This window comes from Nuphar pumila, chromosome 11 (assembly GCF_984573655.1).
Source record: "Nuphar pumila chromosome 11, dmNupPumi1.hap1.1, whole genome shotgun sequence".
Taxonomy (NCBI): domain Eukaryota; kingdom Viridiplantae; phylum Streptophyta; class Magnoliopsida; order Nymphaeales; family Nymphaeaceae; genus Nuphar; species Nuphar pumila.
This window is the reverse complement of record NC_143259.1, coordinates 61,948,199-61,963,727: the sequence shown is the minus strand read 5'-3', so window position 1 is coordinate 61,963,727 and position 15,529 is coordinate 61,948,199. Positions and strand designations below refer to the sequence as shown.

The following is a 15,529-nucleotide window of genomic DNA, read 5'->3' as shown; positions in this document are numbered from 1 at the left end:
TGATTTTTAGCATTCTAGGCTGTTTATCATAGTAAGTAGATGCTTCATACCGAATTTGGTGCAATTTGGAATCCATTTGAGGTTTGGATTATCCACAATACCAAAACAGGGTCCCGCAGGACCCGGATCCAAGTGAAAAACAAGCGAAATTCGTTATTTTGGCTAAATTTCAAAATGTCAAATTCTGATTTTACAGTCCTAATATGTTTAGAAGCATGTCATACTGCATTTCATCATCATTTGATTCAATTTGAATTTCAAAATCTCAATTTTACCAAGTTTTCCTTCAAAAAAACCTGATTTTAAAGGTATAACTTTAATATTAGGGGTATTTTGGTCATTTTGACCCCAATTCCGAATTTCAAACTATTTTCCACCAAATTTCCTGCATTTACACCATTTCAAATATCAAGGAAGCATGAGATTAGGGTTTATATCCAATTAAATCCAATAATTTCATAATATTATTGGAAAATTTTGGAAAAACCCACATATTTGAGCTAACCTTATTTCAAGTTTGGCAGGGACATTCAAAAGAAGAAGCTGAAGTCTGCAAATTTCTTTTATTTCCTTTATTTAGTGATGTAATAATGTAAATTTTGGAATAAGAGAGTTAATTTCCTGCTTAGACTAGGATGCATATCATATAGTTTGAATTTATGCATATATCCTGCTTATGTGATGCATACATCTTATTTCAAAAGCACTATGGATGTTCACGAATGGCACGTGCACCAACTCTTAGGGAGTTGACGGACTCGGTGGGATCCATATTTACGGCCCTAGTCGGAATATGGACGAGACCCAGATCCATCATCTTTCTACTAGTCACATTGAGCCTACACTCTTAGGCTATCTTAAAATGCACATCATATTTCCAATGTTTTCAAAGCATTATGCATTAAATCAATTAAACTCTGAACATATTCATGGCCACAGTCAGAATATGTGAAGGCTTTATTTTGACTTAATGCACATTTTTCCAACAAATTTCTTATAGAATCTTTCAAAGTGCATTCATTTACTCATGTCATTCGCATCATGAAATCATTGGTTTTCCCACGATTTTCTTAAGAAAACTTCATTATCAAGAAATCGATTTCTCAAGAAACTCTGAGGATTTTCCAAAATCAATTTTCCAAAGTCAAATTTTTCCACAGTTTTCCCTGGAAAATGTTATTTTCTTAAGAGCTTCAAAAGAATTTTCCAATCTTTCTCCAAGTCAAAATCGATTTCCAAGTATTTCAAGGTTAAGATTCTCAGGTTTTCAACTTCCCAAGTTTTAATTTTCCTTTTCCACAAGGGATTTCCAATGAATTTCCATCATTTTCCTAAGAAAACTCTCAAAGTCCAAGTTTTCCTAAGAAGTGTTTCCCTTCTCAAATGTTCACACTTTTCCTAAGAACTACTTACATTTCTCAGGACTTCCAATCATTCATGATTTTCCCTTTATAAACTTTCTCGAGATTTCAAGTCTTTTCATCAGAGTTTCCTGAGAAATTGACCTCTTTCCTGAGAAATGTTTTCAACTCTAAAGTTTTCTCAAGCATACATCATGTTTCCAACTTGCATTTTCCAAAATCTCATAGCACATGCCTGAATTCTCTGTGCATCTAGGATAGAACATAACTTTGATGATTTAACTAAGTCAAGCATAGTTTTGGTCCTTGGTTCGATTACCCCTGTTAAAGGCGGCAGGAACGGTCGAACCTCGTACCGACAGGTCGAGCCCCATCCCATGGATTTTCCTGCAATTTTCAAAACGGAGGCGAGTATTTCAAAAGCAATTCCCAAAATCCGGTCAAGTTTGAAGCGCGAAAGCGTTTCCTTCCTCTTTCTCTCTTCCGCAAGGAAGGGAAGACGGGGGAAAAATTTCGCGACGAGAACAGGTTTGGCGACCGAGATGGGACCTGTCCTTGTCTGACCTAAAGTATGCTTGACTTAGTTTAATTATCAAAATTATGTTCACTAAATGTCAGCTCTTTACTTTCAATATCATGTGAGCCTAGGAGCCTAGATTCTGACCTAGCTGACATTGACTGCATATAGCTTAGGCATGGTTTGGTAGGACCAGATTGAGGAGAAATTTTCATGCTCACATAGACTTAGGTCTAAATACAACTCTCCTCAATTTAGGATCTGAATGCTAACAATGTGTGCTTCTTCAAAGTTTTCAAAATCTATCTCTCTAGGATTTAGAGCCCTCTATTTCTTGCATGTGATCATTTTTTCAAAACTCCCTTACCTATCTTTACCCGGTCTTCACGTTGCTGGGCTCTCTTCCAGAACCCTAGTTCGGGACAGAGCCTCACAACTGGGCCAACTATTTGGGTTAACACCCCCCTACCACGTACCGCGGGCCACAGTCCGAAGTATATCGGTAGGCGCTCAAGGATGTTGGAAAACCTTACCCTAGAACCGGAGTTGAAACTCTATGCCACGTACCTCGGATTTCGGTTCGAGTATATCGGCATAACTGCATTGGACAAAGATGATCTGAACCTAGAGTTAGGATTAAGGTCCTACAACTATTTTCAAAGTGATGCATCTAGAGTCAGCCTTTTAGGGAGTGCTGAATGTGCATAAATGTTTGTGCAGGATGTGATTGTATGTATGATTTTCTCAATTCTTTATATTTCCTAATGTTTTTCAACTCATTAGGTCTTTTTCAAAATATCCTTATTTTCCACAAGGTCTTTTTCTCAAACCCTGGATAATTTTCTCAAATATCCCATTTCTTTCAAAACTCTGGGTGATTTTTCATTCTACCATTCTACTGGATCTCGATTTTCCAGCCTTATTCCGATCCTGCCTGCAAATTTTCAAAATTCCAAATTTTGCTCATATCTTCAAGAACCTTGTTTTCGGTATATCTTCCAAATTTTGTCCAAAATTTTGTTTGTTATTTCCTTCCAAGATTACTTGATCCCATCATTTGTTTTCCCTCAAGAGTGTCACTTTCAAAATTCTTTTTCCCATCATGCTAAAACATCCCATGTTGTTCTGCAGAGGGCATTGGCATAGTTGTGTGATCCTGACAAGATCAAAGACCGTGCGTGCTACTTCAGCACATTAGTTACAGACAGTGAGTGAGAAATGGATTCTATAAAGTCTGTCAAAGAGGGAGCTCAGACCATCAAGGAGGAGATTGATCCCGCCATATATCGGTTGTTCAAAAGAATGATGATTGAGATATTATCCGAGCAAGCTGAAGCCAATTTCGGAAAAGTTCCTGTTAAAGAAGGGGCATCGATCACCATCCCTATGAGCATCATTGGAGACCACAACAGGGCAACCAGTTCTAAACCCAGCAACAACAAAAACAGAGGCAGTCAAAGCAACAAGTTAGAAGAGTCTAAAGATTTGAAAGAAAAGTATTCTAGAATCCAGAATAGACCTTTTCAATCCAGCCCTCAGCAAAAGGAAAAAAATCAAGGAAAACCAAAGCGCGGAAACTGGAGCGGCGATCGAGATTTCACTCCTATAGACAAGTCACTCGACGAAGTCCTTGAATACATGTTGATTAAGGGATTAGTGAAGCTCCCAAAGGCCACAACTCCTCCCACCATCATGGGAAGGTTCAAGAATCAGTTTTGCAAGTTCCATCGGGCAGTAGGGCATGACACGGATCGATGTTTTGTCTTCAAAAACATTGTGCAAGACTATATTGATAAGAATCTGTTTGTTGAAAGCAGAGAAGAAGAACATCCAGTAGCCCTAACCAAGAAAGAAGTCAAAGAAGTCAGCATTCAACAGAAATCCAACGATCTGAAGAAGATAAAGCGTGATGGTTGGAGTTATGATCGCGAGTTTACTCCTTTAGGTGAGCCAATCGAAGAAATTCTTGGATATCTGCTCGCGAAGAATATGATCAAACTTCCAAGGATTGTGGATCCTCCCGTCACCATGGGGAAATGGAAAGATTGTTTCTGCGAGTTCCATCGGGCAATGGGGCACGATACTGAACGTTGCTTTGTTCTAAAAAATATTGTACAGGACTACATCGATAAAGAGCTTTTGGTGCCGGAAGAAAGGGAGGGACGAGTTGCAGTCCTGACCAAGCCTCTCCCAGATCACCCTGAAGAATGACAATGCCAATGCCAATGCCTTCTCATTTTGTCATATTTATTTTTGTCAGGACGATATAGTCCTAGTGGTTTTCCTTTTTCAAGTTGTCATCCCTTTTTAAGGCATCAAAAAAATCATCAACTTTTCTCGTTTAATTATGACATTCTTCTTTTGGTTGTTCTGCTTTGTTATTATTCTCTCTCCCCCATTACACTGGGACATCTTTTTGAAAATTTGTTTTCAAGCATTCTATATGCAGGCAGGATAAACAAATTCCTCATTTCATGCAGTTGTGCATTCATATGCATCAACTCATATTCATTTGCATTCAATTGCATTAATAACAATCTAGTCGGTATTGGGATTTCAACAAACAGTCCCATCACAATTCCTAATGATCCAAAGATCATCGCCAATACTGAACCAAAACCCAGCACTCGAACTGGTATTATTTCAAAATCCAGTATTCAAGCTGGTACATTTTCAACTTTTTGGAAAACCGAGTTTCGACTCGGGTTTTTATTCAAATCATTTTCCTTTGTTGATCCGGGTTCCGACTCATGATCTCTCTAACTTATTCGAGCCTTGACTCGAACTCTTCATTTTCCTTTGTTGATCCGGGTTCCGACTCGTGATCTCTCTACTTTACTCGAGCCTTGACTCGAACTCTTCATCTTCCTTTGTTGATCCGGGTTCCGACTCATGATCTCTCTACTTTATTCGAGCCTTGACTCGAATTCTTCATTTTCCTTTGTTGATCCGGGTTCCGACTCGTGATCTCTCTACTTTATTCGAGCCTTGACTCGATTTCTTCATTTTCCTTTGTTGATCCGGGTTCCGACTCGTGATCTCTCTACTTTATTCGAGCCTTGACTCGATTTCTTTATTTTCCTTTGTTGATCCGGGTTCCGACTCATGATCTCTCTACCTTATTCGAGCCTTGACTCGATTTCTTCATTTTCCTTTGTTGATCCGGGTTCCGACTCGTGATCCCTCTACCTTATTCGAGCCTTGACTCGATTTCTTCATTTTCCTTTGTTGATCCGGGTTCCGACTCGTGATCTCTCTACCTTATTCGAGCCTTGACTCGAACTCTTCATTTTCTTTTGTTGATCCGAGTTCCGACTCGTGATCTCTATACCTTATTCGAGCTCAGATTAGAGCTCTTCATTTTCTTTTGTTGATCCGAGTTCCGACTCGTGATCTTTATACCTTGTTCGAGCTCAGATTAGAGCTCTTCATTTTATTTTGTTGATCCGAGTTCCAACTCGTGATCTCTATACCTTATTCGAGCTCAGATTAGAGCTCTTCATTTTCTTTTGTTGATCCGAATTTTGACTCGTGATCTTTATACCTTGTTCGAGCTCAGGTTAGAGCTCTTCATTTTCTTTTGTTGATCCGAGTTCCGACTCGTGATCTCTATACCTTGTTCGAGCTCAGATTCGAGCTCTTCATTTTCTTTGTTGATCCGGGTTCCGACTCGAGATCTCTTTATTCATTCGAGCTCTTCATTTTTCTTTGTTGATCCGGGTTCCGACTCGAGATCTATTTATTTGTTCAAGCTTTGATTCGAGCTCTTTATTTTTTGTGGATCCGGGTTCCGATTCGAGATCTCTTCGAGCTTGTCATTCTCTTTTGTTGATCCGGGTTCCGACTCGTGATCTCATTACCTTACTCGAACCCTGAATCGAGTTTTTCATTTTCTTTTGTTGATCCGGGTTCCGACTCGAGATCTCTTTCCCTTATCCAAGCTTTAATTCAAGCACTTCATTTTCCTTTGTTGATCCGGGTTCCGACTCGTGATCTCATTATCTTATTCGAGCTCAGATGCAAGCTCTTCATTCTCTTTTGTTGATCCGGGTTCCGACTCGTGATCTCTCTACATCATTCGAGCTCAGATTCGACCTCTTCTTTTTTTTGTTGTTTTTTTGTTGATCCGGGTTTCGACTCGAGATCTCTTTATTCTTTTGAGCTCAGATGCGAGCTCTTCATTTTCATTTGTTGATCTGAGTTTCGACTCGTGATCTCTTTATCGTCATTCGAGCTCAGATTCGAGCTCTTCATTTTTCTCTGTTGATTTGGGTTCCAACTCGTGATCTCATTACATCATTCGAGCTCAGATTCGAGCTCTTCATTTTCTTTTGTTGATCCGGGTTTCGACTCGAGATCCCTCTATTCATTCGAGCTCAAATTCGAGCTCTTCATTTTCTTTTGCTGATCCGGGTCCCGACTCGTGATCTCTATTTTATTCGAGCTCTGACTCGAACTCATCATTCTCCTTTGATTAATCCAAGTCATTTCAATCATCAAAGTCTGTCAATTGCTCAAGTTTGACATTTTGCCCTCCAAATTTCAATTTAAGTCCTCAAATCAGGCAATTCTCCAATTTCAACCTCTGGGTCACCCGATTTCCAATTCTCAATTTCAATTACCAATTTCCAATTCTCGACCTGCGGGTCAACCAATTTCCAATTTTCGACCTTCGGGTCAATCAATTTCCAAATTTCGACCTCTGGTCAAATTAATTCTCAATTTCGACCTTCGGGTCACACAATTTCGACCTTTCGGTCAACCAATTCTCAATTTTGACCTTTTTGGTCAAATCAATTCTCAATTTCGACCGTCAGGTCATCCAATTTCGACCTTTGGGTCATTCAATTCTCAACAACCAATTTTCCAATTTCCAATTTCGACCTTTGAGTCAATCAAATCGCAATATCCAATTTCAAATCATTTTCTCTTGCGAGAGACCCTTTTTAGGGAGAGTTCGAGGGAGCTCGTTCTTTTCGCATGCTATCCAATTCGTTCACTTAGCCCCCTTTTAGGGAGAGTTTGAAGGGACTCGCGTCTTTGTGAACCGTTTGCAAAACAATTTCCAATTTCACACAAGAAACCCTTTCAAAGGGAGAGGCTCGACGGAGACTCGCTTTTCTTGTGACCCCCCAATTTCATACTAGGCCATCTTCGTCATGAAAGACCCTCTTTGCAGGGAGAGTGTGATGGACTCGTTCCTTTCATGACCCAATTTTCAGACCTCACTATTATCGGCCCCCTTTCCATAAGAGAAGCCTAATATTAGGGAGCTTTGACGAAAGCTCAATTTCTCTTCGAAAGTTCGTTTTGCAAACACCTCCTCTTTAGGGAAGAGAGGAGTATTTCTCATTTCCCATTCAGGTAAGGGCTAAGCCTGAGTCTCTCTTTTTGGGGAAAAAGAGAGGAGAATTTTCGTCACGAATGCGTTGAGCCGGATTTCAAATACTCACTTTCACTAAGGATTTCAAGAAAATTTAGTCAATTTGTCAAATTATTTGTTGATTTCAGAATCTTTATTGCACTAATCAGTTTACCTTCAGCATTACTTCCAAAAGAGTGAAGCTTTTGCGAAAAGAGATTCAAAATTCAAATTCTTTTTATTGGCCAACCAAAAGGATGAAGGATAAGTCCTCGATATGGCCAGAAAAGAAGATTCAATGTTATTGAAAAGTCGTAGATGATTGATATTGATCACAGTTATGGCACATCTTTAAGGATTATTCTTGTAAAGACAAGGCAGTGGAAATATCTTGAGTGCTAGAAAAGAGAGCATTTACCCAAGCCCGTTTCCTCAAAATCACCTAAGCTGCAATTAAATATCCGCAAAAGGGATCTCTCACCTGTCGTCAAGATGAAGGCAAATTAGGCGAGTAGACCCCCGGGGCCAAAGAAGATTCGAAACATCTCCAAGATGACGGAGTTTGTGACGGATCCTTCCAGGGAAAGTCCAAAGCACTGTCGAGATGAAGGCAGATGCGATGAACCTCTCGACAATCCCTAAAAGATATTTAATTTCAGCTATCACCCAAAGATCTCCAAACCCATCGCCCAAGAAGGATCGAAACATCTCCAAGATGAAGGAGTTTGTGACGTACCCTTCCCAAAAGAGAGAAAGAGATGAAAAAGAAAGAGAGAAAAAGTCAAAACATCTCCAAAATAAAGGAGAATGCAGCCAAAACCCAGAAAGCCAAAGAGTGCAGAAAGATTATCAAGAGAGAAGCTCTCAGGATATCAAGCTGCCAGATCTATCAAGAATCCTCTTTAATCTTGTGAAATTCTATTATCAATACTCTTTCATCAACTGCTTTCATAATATCAAATTCTCTTTTTTGCTCATATCAAGGAAATTGATAGCTTCCTTGAAGAAGGTCAATTGCGAGCAATTTGGATTTCAAGTCTCGATTCTACGAGGTGAACCTTGTTTGGAGGTAATGCTTTAGGTAGAAAAGAAGGAATGTCTTTGCAACAATGTGCAACATTTTCAAAAACTTTGAATCAACAACAAAATTTCCAACATTTTGACAATATTTTCTAGTCATCCTGACGTGAAGTGAGAGCTTGATGTCCCTTTTTGATACATCCTGACACCAATTTTAAATCCCTCTTAAGGACTTGATTCCTTCCCTTCTTTGAGAGCATGAACTCTCAGATTGCACACTTCCCTGTGTCCCCACTGTCCCACCATAGACAGTCCCATTTCGGTTCGAGGTCGAACCACCAATCATTTCCCGCAAAAGGTAATTTCAAAAGCTATTTAGTCTCAGCAATGAGACGCCCAAAACCAATCCCTTTTCAAGCTTTAGGGACCCCATTTTCCTTCCTTTTGCAAAACCCCTGTCGGATTTACTGTGCAAAATCCGAAGGTTCCATCATGGTCTCTTCCTTCGAGGATTCCATTTCATTTTCCGCCCGATCAGGATAAGGGTACAAACCTGAGCCTCATTTGATGAGGTATTTCATTTTCCGCCCAATCAGGATAAGGGTACAAACCTGAGCCTCAATCAAAGAGGTATTTCATTTTCCGCCCGATCAGGATAAGGGTACAAACCTGAGCCTCAATCAAAGAGGTATTTCATCTTCCGCCCAACCAGGTTAAGGGTACAAACCTGAATCTCATTTCAATGAGATATTTCATTCCCCAATCAGGTCAAGGGTTCAAACCTGAGCTTCGTTCCATGCGAGGTATTTCTGTCTCATCCAGGTTAAGGGCAAAAACCTGAATTTCACTCTCATAGAGCAAATCTTTCCTCTTCATTCTCCATTTCATATCTACCATCTTCCTCGGGCTAATTACTCCACACCCAGTCCAATCCTTCTAACTGGGGCATTTTTTTTATATTGCCCAAATTTGGTGTGTTTTTCTTTGCCACTAAGCTCGTCCACAAGCCGGCTTAGTAGCAAAGAGGGGCATCTGTAAACACCCCAAATTTTCACTCACCTCCCCTACATCTCCACCAAACATCATCATTCAACCTCTGAAATCGTCGGAGGGCAAAATGGTCATTTTCTGAGCCCGGACCTTGCAAAAGTCCAAATTTTATCTGAAACTCTCAATTTTCTCTATTTTTATCTCAGATATTCAAGATTTTACTCCTGACAGGAGACAGACATCTCCAGAGTCTTGGTTCAAGGTTGCATTGCATAAGACATGACATTGCATATCATTGCACGAGCATTTCAAATCACTGCATTGCAAAGCATGTCATTTCGAGGTCCAGAACTCTTGATTTCAAAATTTTCAATCCAGATTAGAATTTCAACTCTTTTCAAAATTGATTTCAAAACCCTGGGTCTTCAAAATTATCAATTTTTCCCATTTTACCCCCAGGACTCTGAATTTCAAAATATTTCCTCAGAAAAACCATTTGGATAGTTTTTAATATGGATTTCAGTCACTTCACCTCAGATTTGGCCCTTTTTGACAATTTCAAATATCTTTCTTTTACAAAATCGCCCTACAAGGGCCAACTCTTTCCAAAATTCCTGTTTTGCCCATTACTCCAAACTTTTATGAAAATTCCAAAAAGGGGTTTTACTGTCTTGTCCTTATGTCAATAAAGAAGCAATGTGGGACCCACATTGAGGTGGTGTCACACAAGCTTTTCTTTTGAAAAATTTGAATTTTGAAAAAACCCAAAAATATAGGAGCCTTGTCCCCTGGATTGGTGCCACTTGTCCTTTCTCTCTCCTCCCATTTACCTGCCATGTGTCAGCATAGGGTTCACCTAGAGTTGGCGCCACATGTCACCTTCTCTCTTCTGCCATCCTTTGACACGTGTCAGTGTGGGGCCACCTTAAGATGCCGCCACATGTCATTAGTCATCCTCTTTATTTTATGCCACGTGTCAATGTCTACCATCTTCACCCTGTGCCAAGTGTCATTCCAAGGTCACCATGAGATGCCACGTGTCATGTGTTATCCTGTTCAGAAAAAGTAGAACTTGTCTCCCATGAGGTGGCACCATTTGAATTATGTCTCCTGCAGGTCACACATGTCACTCTCTCCTTTCCTCAGGAAAAGCAAGCGACACGTGTCAATCTTTGCTCCTTTCAGAAAAAGCAGAGGACATATGTCTCCCTCCTATTTTTCTCAGAAAAGTAGATGACACATGTCATCTCCAGCTTCCTTTAGAAAAAGTAGAAGACACATGTCACTCCCTGCTTTTCTCAGAAAAAGCAAGTGACACATGTCACCCTCTGCTCTTCTCAGAAAAAGCAAGGGACACGTGTCTCTCTCTGCTTTCTTCAGAAAAAGCAAGTGACACATGTCACTTTCTGCCTCCTTTAGAGAAAGCTAGAATTCAAATGTTCAAACTCCAGTCTGAGGTGGCGCAAATCCTGAACTTCACCTTTTCTATTTTGTGTGAGATGGTGCCACGTGTCCCTTTCCCTCCTTTTCCTCCACTCCTGGCCTTATGACACATGTCAAGAGCCTCCAGAGGTGGCGCCACATGGCATGCTCCTACTGCTTCCAACTTTATACCTCAGAACACCTTTTGAGGTGGCGCCAATCCAGAGTCCCACTTGGCTTCAAATTTTATTTTTATTTTATTTTTATTTTATTTTTAATAAAAGTAGCCCACCATGAGGTGGCGCCACCTGAGGGCTCCCTGCAAAAGCCAAATTCGAATTTCAAAACCCCCAAATAGCACCCTCTGAGATGGCGCCACATGGAGGGCTCAGATTGAGCCTGTTTGAAATTCAAAATTTTCAGAAAAATCTATAAAAACAAGGCTCCATGCCCAGCATAGGGAGACCATCTTTTTGGACTTGGAAATTCGACCTAACCTTCTTGAGAAACCCGATTTTGAACTTTGGAATTCACGCCCCTTTTGGCTCAGTGGAGAAGGTGCAGTGGATCGAACTTGGTGGATCATTCGAAGCCCGAAGCGAAGGACGAACGAAGCTCGTGATAGCCGTCCCTTTCAAGAGCTTCTACGCTGCGTAACGAAGCAAGGTGCACCTCTTTTCCCCTTGATTTGATTCCATAATTCGATTCGGGAGTCGTTTGAAGAAAGAGCTCATCCGAGAGATGGATGGAGCTATTCTCATAAAATGACATATATAAAAATACTCAATTATGCTTCCTTGATGATTTTTAACATTCATATAGTTAGCTAGGTTTAATTTGCATTTTATTTCATTCATTTAGTACATTTCATGAATTAATTAGGATTAATTTAGCATTTATTTCAATTCTGCTTATTTTCAGTAGGTCTCTGTTTTTGTCAGTCAGTACACACATCATTTCATGCATTTGTTTTTTATTAAAAATCCCAAAAAAATCACGGTATGTGACCTTGGGTGTCCCTAAAATTTTGCCAAAAATTCAGAGCCATTTGAATTTTTTTACTGCGGTAAACATTCAAAATGGCAAGTCGGGTTTTGTTACCCGGGATACATTTTGAAAATCATGTGCCGATTTGTAAAATCGAGATATCCCTCATGGAAGTCCGATTTTCGATCCGAAAGATGTTCTGAACTCGGGAGAATGTCTAGTTTTTAATATGATTTTTTAAGATTTTTCTGAATTTTTTATGTCTGACAAAAAATCCGAGATTTAGGGACACGTGTCAGAGCCTAATTTGGGCCTCTGAGATCTTGGATCAACTTAGGGCTATGGTGTCTCTTTGTGTGTTGCTCCAAATCCGAAACTGTAAAAAGTGAAAGTTATGTCCGTGGTGTCCTCTATTTTCAAATGAAAGCCTGTAATTTTTATAACAGTGTTGACCCCTGATTCGGATTTTTCTTGTCAGTCTCCTGTTTTTCTACATTTGTCTGTTCTGTTAGTTTAGGCAGGAATAGTTATATTTTTATCTGTGTTTCTGTTGATCAAATGCCGAAGTCATAAACATGAAAGTTGTTCATGTAGCTGTCTTTCATAGCTCTGATTAATTTCATAAATTTCCATGGCTGTTTTATATTTTTTTAGCATTTTACATCAGATTAGCGTAATTTTTACCTCTGTCAGAACTAAATCCCTGTTATTGAACTCACCATGGCTCAAATTTTGAGGCTGTAAAAACCAAAAATGTTCCATTTCTGGTCTTTTAGCAGTCTGCAAAATATCAGAAGTTTCCATGGTGTAAATCTTGCATTACCATATTAGGCATTGCATTTGGTTCGGATCCATAGGCAAAATCCACCATTTTAGGACTTTCTTTGAATTTTGGCATTTAAATCATATCATTTCATGATTTTTATCCTTCTAGGCTGTTTATCAGAGTAAGTAGATGCTTCATACCGAATTTGGTGCAATTTGGAATCCATTTGAGGTTTGGATTATCCACAATACCAAAACAGGGTCCCGCAGGACCCGGATCCAAGTGAAAAACAAGCGAAATTCGTTATTTTGGCTAAATTTCAAAATGTCAAATTCTGATTTTACAGTCCTAATGTGTTTAGAAGCATGTCATACTGCATTTCATCATCATTTGATTCAATTTGAATTTCAAAATCTCAATTTTACCAAGTTTTCCTTCAAAAAACCCTGATTTTAAAGGTATAACTTTAATATTAGGGGTATTTTGGTCATTTTGACCCCAATTCCGAATTTCAAACTATTTTCCACCAAATTTCCTGCATTTACACCATTTCAAATATCAAGGAAGCATGAGATTAGGGTTTATATCCAATTAAATCCAATAATTTCATAATATTATTGGAAAATTTTGGAAAAACCCACATATTTGAGCTAACCTTATTTCAAGTTTGGCAGGGACATTCAAAAGAAGGAGCTGAAGTCTGCAAATTTCTTTTATTTCCTTTATTTAGTGATGTAATAATGTAAATTTTGGAATAAGAGAGTTAATTTCCTGCTTAGACTAGGATGCATATCATATAGTTTGAATTTATGCATATATCCTGCTTATGTGATGCATACATCTTATTTCAAAAGCACTATGGATGTTCACGAATGGCACATGCACCAACTCTTAGGGAGTTGACGGACTCGGTGGGATCCATATTTACGGCCCTAGTCGGAATATGGACGAGACCCAGATCCATCATCTTTCTACTAGTCACATTGAGCCTACACTCTTAGGCTATCTTAAAATGCACATCATATTTCCAATGTTTTCAAAGCATTATGCATTAAATCAATTAAACTCTGAACATATTCATGGCCACAGTCAGAATATGTGAAGGCTTTATTTTGACTTAATGCACATTTTTCCAACAAATTTCTTATAGAATCTTTCAAAGTGCATTCATTTACTCATGTCATTCGCATCATGAAATCATTGATTTTCCCACGATTTTCTTAAGAAAACTTCATTATCAAGAAATCGATTTCTCAAGAAACTCTGAGGATTTTCCAAAATCAATTTTCCAAAGTCAAGTTTTTCCACAGTTTTCCCTGGAAAATGTTATTTTCTTAAGAGCTTCAAAAGAATTTTCCAATCTTTCTCCAAGTCAAAATCGATTTCCAAGTATTTCAAGGTTAAGATTCTCAGGTTTTCAACTTCCCAAGTTTTAATTTTCCTTTTCCACAAGGGATTTCCAATGAATTTCCATCATTTTCCTAAGAAAACTCTCAAAGTCCAAGTTTTCCTAAGAAGTGTTTCCCTTCTCAAATGTTCACACTTTTCCTAAGAACTACTTACATTTCTCAGGACTTCCAATCATTCATGATTTTCCCTTTATAAACTTTCTCGAGATTTCAAGTCTTTTCATCAGAGTTTCCTGAGAAATTGACCTCTTTCCTGAGAAATGTTTTCAACTCCAAAGTTTTCTCAAGCATACATCATGTTTCCAACTTGCATTTTTCAAAATCTCATAGCACATGCCTGAATTCTCTGTGCATCTAGGATAGAACATAACTTTGATGATTTAACTAAGTCAAGCATAGTTTTGGTCCTTGGTTCGATTACCCCTGTTAAAGGCGGCAGGAACGGTCGAACCTCGTACCGACAGGTCGATCCCCATCCCATGGATTTTCCTGCAATTTTCAAAACGGAGGCGAGTATTTCAAAAGCAATTCCCAAAATCCGGTCAAGTTTGAAGCGCGAAAGCGTTTCCTTCCTCTTTCTCTCTTCCGCAAGGAAGGGAAGACGGGGGAAAAATTTCGCGACGAGAACAGTATGCGAGCTCAAAATCTGGCTACACTTCTTGAAGGCGTTCTGATTAGAGGTTTTCACCTCTTGGAATGCCTGGAGAAGTCTCTCCTCAAAAGATGTCTGCGGGGCAGACTCCTGCTGAATCGGGGGAGTGACTGAAGAAGAAGAAGACTGAGAATAGTTCGATCTTTGAAATGACTGAGTAAAAGATGGCTGCCGAGCTGGCTGAGAGGAAGTAGGCATCTGCATGGAAGACTGTGGATTCTTCCTTGAAAAATTGGGATGGTTACGCCAACCCGGATTATATGTCGATGAAAATGGGTTATTCGGCGGTCTGACGTAACCCTGAGCTGCCTGAACTTGTTCTTGAACAAATTCAGGGTACTGAGCTGCCGAAGGGCACTCAGTGATCTCGTGTGCCGGACTGGCACAAAGAGTACACACCTGCTGTGTAGTGGATGGTCCTGAGAGAAGCTGGTCCAGCTTCTGAGCAATCATGTCTACCTTGCACTGTAGTGCATTAGATGGACCAACTTCAAGAACACCAGCTTTCTTCTGAATGCTAGGTGTGGCTCTATCAGAATGAGAGCTCGAAGCATGGTGGAGAGAATTCTCGGCCAATGTATCAAATAACCTCCATGCTTCATTTTCGCTCTTCAGCATGAATGTCCCTCCACATGAAGAGTCGATCATCTGACGATTCTTGTCAGACAATCCATCGTAGAAGCTCTGCACCAATTGCCATTTCGGCACCTGATGATGGGGACATTTCCTGAGGAGATCCTTCATTCTCTCCCAGGTCTCATGAAAGCGCTCACCATCTAGCTCTGAAAAGCTAGTGATGGCTCTACGATATTGGTTCGTACGACCAATGGAAAAATATTTCCGAAGAAACTCCTGTTGCAATTGATCCCATGACTCTATTTCTACAGAATCTAAGGACTTCAGCCAATACTTGGCTTTGTCCTTCAATGAAAAGGGGAATAGAGTCAATCTTAAAGCATCATCATCGAAATTCTGTATCTTAACAGTAGAACAGATTTCGAGGAATTCATCTAAATGTCGGTAGGGATCCTCATGACTAAGGC

The 15,529-nt window shown here is 39.6% G+C and overlaps 1 non-coding gene across 1 annotated transcript; it reads left to right on the top strand.

Moving 5' to 3' along the window:
• Positions 1 to 15,192: 15,192 nt before the first annotated feature.
• On the top strand, positions 15,193 to 15,295 carry LOC149822396 (small nucleolar RNA R71). The gene has a single exon (XR_016426240.1). It is a non-coding gene; the product is annotated as a small nucleolar RNA R71 (small nucleolar RNA).
• Positions 15,296 to 15,529: the final 234 nt, after the last annotated feature.